The sequence below is a fragment of the Oryctolagus cuniculus genome, chromosome 3 (assembly GCF_964237555.1).
Source record: "Oryctolagus cuniculus chromosome 3, mOryCun1.1, whole genome shotgun sequence".
In the NCBI taxonomy this organism is placed as follows: Eukaryota; Metazoa; Chordata; class Mammalia; order Lagomorpha; family Leporidae; genus Oryctolagus; species Oryctolagus cuniculus.
The window spans coordinates 74,786,982-74,797,955 of NC_091434.1; positions in this window are offsets into that span (position 1 = coordinate 74,786,982).

Here is a 10,974-nt window from a genome sequence, read left to right on the forward strand (position 1 = left end):
GGGGGATGGTGAGGGGGAGTAGCTGGAGGTGAATTTCTCCATACAGGTTTTTCAGGTTTCTCACAGGCTTTCAAACCTGGAAAAGAATGCAGGGGGTTGGGTGGGGAAGAGTACAGGGTGTGAGACTGAGCTGGTCTCTTGAAAAAAAGCAATTATGGTAAGGGGTAAAACAGCATCTTATCTACTTTCAGGCAAGAACCTAAAATGGCTGAGGCTTATGTCCTTGTTCCACCACTGGTCTCTGGAGGCAGGTCACTAAGCAGAACCAGAGGGCCAGGTAAGAAGGCATGCTTCCCCCTCTATGTCCTAGAGCAAAAAATATTTATGTAAATTAGCTGAGATTTTTTCATAAAGGAGGTTTGTCTCTTCTCCCTTCTGATTTATTTATTCACCATTTTTTCACATCGGTATGTAATTATGGTTATGCATTTTATATGCTGGCTGATTTCTGAAACTGTTTCAGCTAATTTGTTGCTGAATTGTTTCATCATTGACCATTGGGGATTCCTTCAAGTTAGTAGTTAGTTCCTGGGTCCATTTTTTTTTTTTTTTTTTTTTTTTTGACAAGTAGTGTTATAGACAGTGAGAGAGACAGAGAGAAAGGTCTTCCTTCCGTTGGTTCACTCCCCAAATGGACGCTATGGCTGGCACTGCGCTGATCCGAACCCAGGAGCCAGGTGCTTCCTCCTGGTCTCCCATGCAGGTGCAGAGAGCTGGACTAGAAGAGGAGCAACCAGGACTAGAACCTGGCGCCCATATGGGATGCCGGCGCCACAGGCGGAGGATTAACAAAGTGAACCAAGGCACCAGCCCCTCCTGGGTCCTTTTGACATGCCTTCACAGCATTTTCTCCGTTTTAACACTACACAATGCTCTAAGTTTATCTTGTTTTTTTTTTTTTTTTTTTCCCCTACTCTATTACTGAAGTTATTAGTTTCTCCAAGGAAGCTTGATTCCTTGTTTTAGAGAATGATATTAGAAAACAAGATCTTGGTACTGAATATGTTCACTGCTACTGTACTATTTCTGCTCCTTGGTGCTCTGAAACACAGAGTTAGGAACTATAGAAAAACATATCTTTCAAAATGTCTATGGCATTCTATTTTAAATTAAACATGTGTCCATACTCATGTTTCTAACTCCAATCCAGTAACATATGGTTCATTCTAGTCTGCAACACTCCCTTTCCAAGAGTGATAAACCTGCTATCACCATCTGCCACTCATACATACATAGAATACAATGTCAATATTTATGCCTCTATATATATGGTCTTTGAAATATAATTTAAAATATCTAAGTATAATTTGAAAAATATATTTTATTTTATTATATATTTATAAATATGTATGTATTATATAGTATAGTGTATTATATTTATAAATATAATTTAAAATATAATTTGAAACACATTATATATACAGTCTTTGAAATATAATTCATATGCTAACTTAAAGCTCCTTTCTATCTCAAACAATATTTTTCAGAAGCTTCAATATAGTTGATGAGTCAACAAAAAATAGAACTTAAAAGTTAAATAAAAACAAATTAATGACTATACATTTGTATTTTTTAATAAAGTGTTTTATCAGGTGGTTTGAATATAGAGAAATGCAGCTTCAATACAGACTTGTCAACCTCCTTCCCAAAATGTTCTATACATTTTGGCTCTAAAGAAAATGAAAAGATGCAAGATACATTTGAATAAAAAAGAATAGATTTTATTACCACACTCCAAAAACTGTCCCGTGACACTAAAAAGAGTCATGAAGGTGGACAACCAGATTTATTTCCTATGAGTTTCTCTGTTGCATAGGCAAATTGTCCTCTGGGTTTTTGCAGACTTGAGTTCAATACGAATTTCACCTAAGGGAGAGTTGGAGATAAAGATGAATGCCTGCCTATTCTTACCCCCTCTTCTAGCCCTGCCCAGTACTAGCTGAACTCCAACCACATACCCACTTGCTCCCAAGATGAGATGAGAACTCTCTAATGGATTTTACCAAAGGCAGTAGAATGTAACCATACTGACAATTCATCTAAGATCTTTCCATTTTAACTATCAGTAGGTGGCTTGACCTACCTGCTTCCTTTTTTTTTTTTTTTTTTTTTTTTTTTTTGACAGGCAGAGTGGACAGTGAGAGAGAGAGACAGAGAGAAAGGTCTTCCTTTTGCCGTTGGTTTACCCTCCAATGGCCGCCGCGGCCAGCGCGCTGCGGCCGGCACACCGCGCTGATCCGATGGCAGGAGCCAGGAGCCAGGTGCTTTTCCTGGTCTCCCATGGGGTGCAGGGCCCAAGCACCTGGGCCATCCTCCACTGCACTCCCTGGCCACAGCAGAGGGCTGGCCTGGAAGAGGGGCAACCGGGACAGAATCCGGCGCCCCGACCGGGACTAGAACCCGGTGTGCCGGCGCCGCTAGGCGGAGGATTAGCCTAGTGAGCCGCGGCGCCGGCTACCTGCTTCCTTTTTAAAAAACTGAGTTCTGCCAATTTGAATTTGCGAGGTCCTCAGCACTATCTTTGTATCCAAGTTTCCAACTTCTCTCACACTTTCCTTTTATAGAGCGTCCAAACATGTGACAGGGTTGTTAAACCCGAGTGGGCAAGCTTCAACCAGAGAAGAATCCTTAGCATCTCAAGTGCTCCTGAGTCCAAGGAAGAAATTTCAGGACCTGGATCCAGACCTGATGGAGAGGACATGGCTGGAGATGGCAGAGTTGACACTTTTTATTGAGCAGGGACTTGGTAGAAACCCACTAAGATGCCAGCGGGAACTGTTCAAGGGTTGGTGTCAACACTGCAAGCATTCTGCTACAAAACTGCCCAACGTGGATGCCCAGATAAATGCTAGTTGCTGAATGCCGTTCGCTGCAGGAGCTGAGTCCTGGAGAAACCACCCAGTCTGCAGGAGCTGAAGAAGCTGCAAGAACCTGCCCAGATCACACCAGAACCAAGAAATGCAACTCTTCAGGATCCTCTACTGACAAGGTTCGTTGTTAGCAGTCAACAGAATAAAATATTTGTAGGAGCTGCATCCATTTCTCCAGGGCAAACAGTAAAATTGTGTTTGGAATCAAGACTCAATAAATGTGTAACCGATCCAAATCTTCAGTGAATTTATAGGTGCTCCTTACGTAACTCAGTTGCTTCCAGAATTTTCCCCTTAAAATTGTAGATGTTCTGTTAACTTTGACTTTTGTCCACTTGGACATGAACTGATAAAGCTATGACTTTTTGCACCTGGAGCTGATAAATGAGGAGTCTCCTCAGACAAGAAAAATCCACGTATTTGTGATTCCTTCATTCAAAGGCCGTCCCTCATGTTGTTATTTCTACTTTGCTTAGTGATTTGGTATTTAAAACGTTTTGGTAGTCATTATTTGTGGGAGGGCTCACTGTACTACTTCACACTACTAGTAACCAAAAATATGAAATTTCTTTAAAAAATAGATTCCCTGGCTTGTGCTGTGGCATAGCAGGTAAAGCTGCCACCTGCAGTGCCAGCATACCATATGGGCGCCAGTTCGAGTTGCAGCTGCTGGACTTCTGATCCAGCTCTCTGCTATGGCCTGGGAAAGCAGTGGAAGATGGCCCAAGTCCTTTGACCCCTGCACCTATGTGGGAGACCCAGAAGAAGCTCCTGGCACCTGGCTTCGGATCAGCACGTTGTGGCCATCTGGGGAGTAAACTAGTGGATGGAAGACCCTCCCTCCTTTCTCTGTCTCTGCCCCTCTGTAACTCTGACTTTTAAATAAATAAAATAAATCTTTTAAAAAATTTTAAAAATAGGCCGGCACCGCGGCTCACTAGGCTAATCCTCCGCCTTGCAGCGCCGGCACACCGGGTTCTAGTCCCGGTCAGGGCGCCGGATTCTGTCCCGGTTGCCCCTCTTCCAGGCCAGCTCTCTGCTGTGGCCAGGGAGTGCAGTGGAGGATGGCCCAAGTGCTTGGGCCCTGCACCCCATGGGAGACCAGGAGAGGCACTTGGCTCCTGCCATCGGATCAGCGCGATGCGCCGGCCACAGCGCGCCAGGGCCGCAGCGGCCATTGGAGGGTGAACCAACGGCAAAGGAAGACCTTTCTCTCTGTCTCTCTCTCTCTCTCACTGTCCACTCTGCCTGTCAAAAAAAAAAAAAAATTAAAAATAAAAAAGTAAATTCCCAAGTAAATTAAATTTCTCCAGAATACTTTATTATTGGGCTTGAAATAGAAACAATTGTTCGAATTCATTGGTTATTAATGTGGGCTGGATTGTTACTGCTTTTCATACTTTGTATGGGATGTTTTCCGTGTGTTCTGCAATTTGTGCTAACTTCGCTACAATCTGTATGGACTGACATTCATCACTTAAAACTTCGTACCAAACCTCCTTTGTAATCAAAAAAAAAAAAAAAAAGAAAGAAAGAAAGAAAGAAAGAAACTTAATTGTTCGAATAATTGAAGCACCAGATCCTCACTTCTGCAGCATATTTTCCAAGATCAATGTTGGCATTTTTTTTTAGAATGATTACTAAGGTAATCTTTCTGAATAATAATGATCACTGATTTTTTTCTGGGATAGTTTTCTGTCTACCCACGGTTTGTTTTTCATAGAATAGACTGATTGCTAGGAAGGGAACAGATTTTTCAAACCTCAGTTTCTCCTGTGTCACATTTGGGCTAAAATGGTTACGTAGGCAGTGTTATAAATGCTGTCTTTTTCTAGCTGCAAGGGAAAGTATTCATAAGCCTAGATGAATGGCAACACAACAAAGTGGTAAGGACTGGATCCTCAAATGCATTGAATTATTTTAAAAACAATTGCCTCAGCCACAAGGTTCATTCTGTGACTTAAATTTTGGCCTAGAAATTAGTTGAAGAGACTTGAGAATAGATATTTCCAAAAGAATTAGCCCACCACTGGATCTAGCATTATTTTCTGTCTTCAATTCTCAGAATCTTAAGGTGTGACACAAACTGTGACCTGCTTTATAATGTCTGTAGCCAAAAGTTTTCTTATAATTAGTGAGAGCACAAACAGAAGATTATAGGGCACTATTGAATAGTGACAGGGTCTTGGTTCCCGGAAACTGGAATGCTGTTTATCCAGAGTAAAATAAGACTATAGTTGGCCAGCAGAATCATCATAACACTTTTTTTTAAGATTTATTTATTTATTTGAAAGTCAGAGAGAGAGAAGGAGAGGCAGAGAGAGAGAGGTCTTCCATCCACTGGTTTACTCCCCAATTGGCTGCAATGGCCAGAACTGCACCAATCTCTTAAGGATAAAGTATAGTCCACCAGTCAAATGTCACCAGCCAATGGCTGGATAGATGAAGCCCTAACCAATTTTTTAAAACTTAGAAAAGAAGCAGTCAGTTATAACAAAGAGAAAATGACTGTGAGAACCAAGCACAGTATAGTTTAACACAATGGTGGAGGTAGTCCAGGAAGCTGTAGTACAATATTGTGGACTAAGCTATTTAGTGTGTTTCTTTACATTAGTAAAAGCCTTAACTTACTTACCCTAAGACAAATGAATAATTAAGTTTGATAAAAATGACATAAAATAAAAATATATCATTTGTAAGCAAGGCACTCTCTGCTGTTGCTGAGTAACCAGTGACAGATAAATTTCTATCTTTTTCTTAATGCAATCTCATCATTTATTTATTTATTTTTATATTTTTTTAAACAAAGGGAAAGAGAAAGGAAGAGAGAGAGCATGAGAGAGAGAGCGAGAGAGAGAGCACGCCAGCCTGATGGTACATACCATAAATGCCTGCAACTGCCAGGACCAGGCCAGGCTGAAGTTTGGAGCCAAGAACTGATCTTCCCTGTGAAGATGTTGGATCAGAAGCAAAGGGGCCAGGACTGAAAGCCAGGCACTCCCATACAAGATGTGTGTGTCCCAAGCGAAATTGCAACCACTGTGTCAAACTCCTGCCCCAAGCTTCATCATACATGAAGAAAACGTAAAATTAGATACAGATTTTAATTTTTTATTTCATGAATTAGATTGATTACCTTTTCATCAGTCTTTCTTTTTTGTTTCAAATAAAAAGAAATTTTGTGAACTTTGTAATGATCTAGATTAGATATAAATTGAAACTTCATCAGTATGATGCTGTATTTTTTATATCTATATCTATATCTATCTATCTATATAATATATGGGATTAATTGTCCTTTTTCCATTCCCCCCTTTCATCTCATCTGTCTAGAAAAATTTCATTTTATCATTTTTGTTATACATATATACTCTTTGCTCTTGTATATTTCCCATGTGTCAGAAGAAGCCAACCTCACCCTAGCATGTTAAATTGGACCTGATTGAACTGGTGGTAACCCCTCCCTCCCTTGTCAGTGATTGGATTAAGAATCGACATGTGACCCACTTTGCACCAAAGAGATATGAAAAGAGGTTTTCCCCCAATCTGTGTCACCGGTCTTTGTGTCCAAAAATGCTTCTTTAAATGATTGTTCAAGGGCTGTCCCTGTGGCACTACTGGTTAAGCCTCTGCCTGCAGGGCTATCATCCTATATGGGCTCCAGTTTGAGTCCTGGCTGCTCAACTTCCAATCCAGCCCCCTGGTAATGGCCTGGGAAAGCAGTGGAAGATGACCCAAGTGCTTGGAACCCTGCATCCAAATGGGGGACCCAAAAGAAGCTCCTGGCTCCTGGTTTCAGCCTGGTCCAGCCCCAGCTGCTGAAGCCATCTGGGGAGTGAATCAGAGTTTGGAAGATCTCTTTCTCTGTCACTCCTCTCCCCCTCTGTTACTCTGACTTTCAAATAAATAAATCTTAAAAAAATATGAGAACTGGAGCAGTTTCTGCAAACTTTATAAAAATCTCAGAATGAAATCCACACATGCACAGAGAAAAAGCCAAAAGAATTACTGAGTGGAAAAAAGAAAAAAGAAAAAAGAGAAAGATATTGGATTTATTGTTAGCTATTTTAGTATACAGTTAATATAAAGTTTTTGTTTAAGCTAGCTTTATATTTATAGTTTCTGGTGGCTTATAAATGATAGAGTGGAAGTAATTTTTCTAAATATCACAGATTTTTCCATGCAAGTATGTTACTCCATTTTCTTCCTCCCTCAAGTATTTGAGAGACTAAAGTAGACCTTTTAAATTATTCTGGAGTTTACCTTTGTTTTGTGGCTTCCTTTTTAATTACAGATGGATATCCAGGTTATATGCATTCTTCAAACCAGAATGTGAAAAATGAATTTCTACTGGAAACTGAACTTTGGACTTTCATATCTCAAAACTTTAATGCAGAAATTGTATCATCACTTCAAGTAAAAAACATTTCTAATGGCTTTTTACCAGTTATGTTAATATTTCCTAAACAGGCCCTTTTGTCACAAAAAAGGTAGTATGACTTTATGTGTTTCTTCCAGGTATTGTCATGGATTTTATGTATACACATTACTTGTATTTGAGAGCCCAAAGGATTATAAATGTTATCTACACTGCAGAGTAGAATTCCTATTTATAAGAAGATAAAGTACTATTGGAAAACCAATATATCATGATCTATTTTGGTAATAATTTGAATTAATCTATCTAGCTGTCATGAAGCTATTGATTTATTGTTCATTCAGAGACAGTCTTTTATTGGCTTCATCATCCATCAAAACTATGCACCACCAAAATCTGACTGTGGATTTAAGCATAAAATATCTGTATATTAAAACACAAAATACAATTCAAAAGTATATACTGGTGAATAAGGAAGTCGGTACATTAGAAAGTACATGCATAAATGAGAAGGAAACAGACTCTGGCAAAAAAAAGAGATAATAAATTAGTAAGGATAAAAAGCAAATGTGGACAAATAATAATGAAAAATAAGAGAATACTAGTGTAGATTGTTTTTCATTTTCTGTTTTTGTTTGTGGTTAGCATTTGTCTCTGTTATGGGTGAGATTTGTAAAAAGCAGCTAATTTTACTATTTTGAACAGGGCAATAATATATGTAACATTCATTTTAATTAATATCACATTGGACTGTTTAATGCTGAAGTATCCTCCTAGCTTTGACATATTACTATCTCTGAGCCTTAAAATTAACTGTGAAAAAAATCATGGAAACATTGGCATTCTAATAAGTCACTAGATAAGGGAAATATTTTTTGTCCTTTAAATAGATTTGACTATAATTACAGAAAAAGGCTTCATTAATTTTTCTCCTATTGCAGAAAATACAACTCTTCAGAGTGATTCTTTAAACTTACCTTGAGGGAAACATCAAGAGAGAGTTCATTTGTTAATTTTTGGTTTGTATTGTATTGGTTTTTTTTGTTTGTTGGTTTTTTTTTTTTTTTTTTTTTTTTTTTTTTGACAGGCAGAGTGGACAGTGAGAGAGACACAGAGAGAAAGGTCTTCCTTTGCCGTTGGTTTACCCTCCAATGGCCGCCGTGGACGGCGCACTGCACTGATCCGATGGCAGGAGCCAGGTACTTATCCTGGTCTCCCATGGGGTGCAGGGCCCAAGTGCTTGGGCCATCCTCCACTGCACCCCTGGCCACAGCAGAGAGCTGGCCTGGAAGAGGGGCAACCGGGACAGAATCCGGCGCCCCGACCGGGACTAGAACCCGGTGTGCCGGCGCTGCAAGGCGGAGGATTAGCCTAGTGAGCCGCGGCGCCGGCCCGTATTGTATTGTTCCTAATCAATTTTTCTCTTTTCAATTGCAAAGAATATTTAATATTTTCTTTCAAAAATGTTGAATTTTACAAATGCTGTTGCAGATGGGTGGGTATTTAAGTTAGCAGTTGTGATCTCATTTCTGATATTAGAGTTCAATTCAGAGCTCCAGCTCCTGATTCCAGATTCTTGGTAATGCAGACCCTGGGAGGTAGCTGTGATAGCTCAAGTAACTGGATTCCTGCTACCCACGGAGGGCATCTGGATTGTGTTCCTGGCTCACAGCTTTGGCCATGGGGCAATCCTCAGGCTTTTTGAACATCTGGAGAGTGATTCAGTGCGTTGGGGGTGGGTAGTCTCTCTCTCTCTCTCTCTCTCTCTCTCTCTCTCTCCCCCTGTTACAAAAATGTATAATACGATTTTGTTTTCCTTTCCAAGTATTGAAGTGGGTTTTATGCATACAAGGTACTTGAATTTGAGACCCAAGAGATTCTAAGTGTTTTTCTAGGGGTCAGTGCTGTGGGTCAGCAGGTTAAAGCCCTGGCCTGAGTGCTGGCATCCCATATGGGCGTCGGTTCTAGTCCAGGCTACTCCTCTTCTGATCCAGCTCTCTGCTGTGGCCTGGGAAAGCAGTAGAAGATGGTCCAAGTTCTTGGGCCCCTGCACCTACGTGGGAGACCTGGAAGAAGCTCCTGGCTCTTGGCTTCAGATTGGCACATCTCTGGCCATTGTGGCCATCTGGAGAGTGAAAGAAGACCTTTCTCTCTGTCTCTTCTTCTCACTATCTGTAACTCTACCACTCAAATAAATAAATAAAATGATTAAAAAATGTTTTTGTAAATGCAGTGTTTACATGCAATTATTGCTCTTGCTTTTAATAATAGAAACGAAACAAAATTTAGGCTCATTTTTAGTCTCTCAACAATAGGAGACATATATAATGTGCAGCTGAGTATGTACTAAGATTTTAGAATGACTCTTACTGATCCATTATTTCTCTCTCTCTCTTTTTTTTTTTTTTTTTTTTATAGGCAGAGTGGACAGTGAGAGAGAGAGACAGAGAGCAAGGTCTTCCTTTTGCCGTTGGTTCACCCTCCAATGGCTGCCGCGGCTGGAGTGCTGCGGCCGGCGCATCGTGCTGATCGGAAGCCAGGAGCCAGGTGCTTCACCTGGTCTCCCATGCGGGTGCAGGGCCCAAACACTTGGCCATAGCAGAGAGCTGGCCCGGAAGAGGGGCAACCGGGACAGAATTCAACGCCCCAACCGGACTAGAACTCGGTGTGCCAGCGCTGCAAGGTGGAGGATTAGCCTGTTGAGCCACGGCGCCGGCCGATCCATTATTTCTCATTTGGAACCTGCCACCTTCCTTGTGTCAGAGTAGTCTCACAGACAGGGCTGCATCATTTCATATGTCTAAAAGTTTATTATTCTTCTAAATTTTATTTATTATTAAGTATATTCATCAAAGTTATGAATCTTATTTGGATCACTGATTTTTGATTGTGGTTGAGAGTACAAAGGTAAATGAAGGAAAGAATTGTAATTCATTCTGGTGGGAAATGTACCTAAAGGTACATGATTATCCTGAAAATTATAGAGGAAATGTCAAATTGTTTGTAACTTGTGGGAGCATAAAAAATAAATATTTTATGGTAGATTATAATCCTTATCATAATGTCCAGTTTATCACTTTGTAATACTTCGGTATGTGCGGGCAGTAATATTGATAAAATGTATTTATTCATACAAAAATAATCATTATTTAATGATATATGCAAAATACCTCTCTATTCCATGAATTATTCTAAGCACCAGAGATCAGTAGTAAATGTAGAATCATCCCTGCCATCACACAATTTACAATCAATCTAGTTGAGGGGGAGGCATGTAAATAAATATAACAAGATGGGGAGTAATACTACAGAGCTGAGAGAAGCAACCAGGACAGTGTAAACAGAGAATGAATTCTTCTCATATTGAGAGCTACATATGGCCTCTCAGGAGGGGTTGTATTGAGCACATGTAAGTGAAATGAGAGCAGTCATGTAGATTCTGGAGTAAAGAGAATCCCAGGGAGCGTGAAGAGCAAACACAAAGACTTGGAAGTTCAAGTGTTAGCACCACCCTCAAGAAACAAAGTAAGGCTATTGTGGCTGAAACAGTGTAAGCAAGAAAGGGGAAGTGGCAGGAGACATAGAAAGGTAAGTGGAAGCCATATCATGTAGGGTTTTTTTTAAAGATTTTTTTATTTATTTATTTGAAAGAGTTACAGGAAGAGGTAGAGACAGAGAGGTCCTCCATCCACTGGTTCACTCCCCAGTTGGCTGCAATGGCCGGAG